The sequence below is a fragment of the Belonocnema kinseyi genome, chromosome 8, assembly GCF_010883055.1.
Source record: "Belonocnema kinseyi isolate 2016_QV_RU_SX_M_011 chromosome 8, B_treatae_v1, whole genome shotgun sequence".
NCBI lineage: Eukaryota > Metazoa > Arthropoda > Insecta > Hymenoptera > Cynipidae > Belonocnema > Belonocnema kinseyi.
This window is the reverse complement of record NC_046664.1, coordinates 130,636,340-130,638,726: the sequence shown is the minus strand read 5'-3', so window position 1 is coordinate 130,638,726 and position 2,387 is coordinate 130,636,340.

Below are 2,387 nucleotides of genomic sequence, written 5' to 3'. Positions count from 1 at the left end.
TAAAGTCAAAAAGGGTATTATCTACAAAAAAGCTGAATTTTTAACCTAATTTAAAGGCAAATAGTTGAATTTTCAACTATAATTATGAATCCTTAATAAGAATATAATAATTGTTTTTCTAAGTAGTTCAACTTTTAGTGAATAATCGAATTTTCGACCCAAAAATTCTGATTTTAATTTTTAACAATATAGTTGCATTTACAACAAAACGACTTTGCAGCCAAAAAATATTTACAGTTGACATTTCTACCGAAAAGTTTAATTTTTAACAAAAAAGTATAAATTTTCCATAAAAAAATTTAATTTCTACAAAGAAAGACGAATTTTTAACAAAATACATGATTTTTTAACCAAAAATGGTGTAGATTAATTGGCAGTTTCAAAATGTATTTTTACAACACATAAAACATATTTTCATCAGAGTAGTTATTAAATAAAAAAATTAATAAATTTTAACAAAGTAGTTGAACTTTTGATAGAAAAGAGAACTTCTTTTACAAAATAGTTACATTTTCAACAAAATAATTCAGTTTTCAACTGAATAATTTAGTTTTTATCCAAACGAGATTTTGACAATGTTGTGAATATTTGAATTTTAATAATTGATAAAATGATAACGTGAATTATCAAAAAATTGTCCAAGTTTTTCTTTTGTGTGTGATATTGTTTAAACTAAAAACAAAAAAGGTAATATTTGTATTATAAATCTAACCGTGTTACCTATCTATAAATATGTATATCAATAATTTAAAAGAAAAACACTTTAAAAAAATATGTGGATAATTTCTTCACAACTCGCCTGGTCGTTTTCTTAAACAGATGTAGTAATTATTTAGTTTCTAAAATATAAGGAAAATTCTTTATAAAAATATACAATTTTTTGGGAATTGCTTAAGCTTTAAACATTTATATTATGTAACTTTAAAAAAAAAAATTTTTAATCTTTTCTAATACTCACATAAAATTAATTTTTCAAAATAAAAAATCATTTTGAATTTCTTAGAAATCACGACCATTTTTGTTATTCTTTTTAAATGTTTTACAATTCTCAAAAAGCTTAATTTTTTAAATCTGCAAAAATCTACATCGTCTTTCAAATTATTTGAAATAATTTCAAGTTTTAAATTAATTTTGAATCTTTTTTTAAATTAAAATTGTAGCGTTCAAAGTTAAAATTTACCATCTTACAATTTTAACAATTCAAGGCTTTCTATTTTGAACCATTCTGTTCAAATTTTTATAGTTTTTAATAGTTGTTTTTAATGGATTGATATAAATGAATGGTCAAATATTGCTAATAATTAACGAAATTTTTTTTTTTTTTTAATCAAAAAATTTCAATTTGAATAGGTTCAAAATATAATTTTTTTAGACTGAAATAATATTTGAAGTCATCATTGAAAATAATTTAAAAAAATAATATCTATTAATTCTTTAATTTTCAACGGATTTAAAATCATCTTGTAAAATCAATTATTTTTCTGTTTTTAATACCTTAAATTCAATTAAAAAAAATTTTATTAAAAAATTCTTTCAATTAAAAAAAAATCATAATCGAAAACAAATAAATTAATTTTCTGTCAAATAATGCGTGTTTTGACTAATACAATGTACAGGGTAAAATTTCAACCAAAAATAGAATAGTTCAAATTCCAGATAAAAACTGTGTTAAAAAATTGAATTAAACAAGAAAAAAACGAAGTTTCAACAAAATTGTTAAATTTTCGAGGGAAAATGTTAATTTTCGACCAAGAAGATTAATGTTTTTTATATAAAAAAACATTTTCAACTTAACCAATATATACGATTAATTTTTAATCAATCTGATAATAGTTACATTTTCAGATAAAGATAAATAATTTTTAACAGGAAAAATGAATTTTCAACAAAGTTCTTGAATTGTCAACCAATAAGATGAATTTTTAACCAAGAAAATTAATGATCTACAAAACAGACAAATTTTAAACAAAATACATGAATTTGTTAAATTTTCAGTTTCAAAAATGTATTTTCGACGAAAGAGATGAACCTTCAAAGAAAAAAAAATACATTTTAACAAAGTAATTGAACTTAATTGAACTAGGAAAGAGGACTTTTTTTTACAAAATAGTTACAATTTCAACAAAATAATTTATTTTTCAACCAAATAATGAAGTTTTTATCCAAATGAGATGAATTCCAAAATTGCCAATTTCTTTAATTTCCTTCAAATGCGGATCAAGATATAAATAAGACTATTATAATGTAACATAATTATAATATTATCATTAATAATATATATATATACATTCGGTTCGGTTTTGATTCCTCTAGAATCAAACCGAAGGGCCTATGACAAAGCCACCGAACGCGTCCTCGGGTTGCGGAAAGAGGGTCCCTGTACCAAG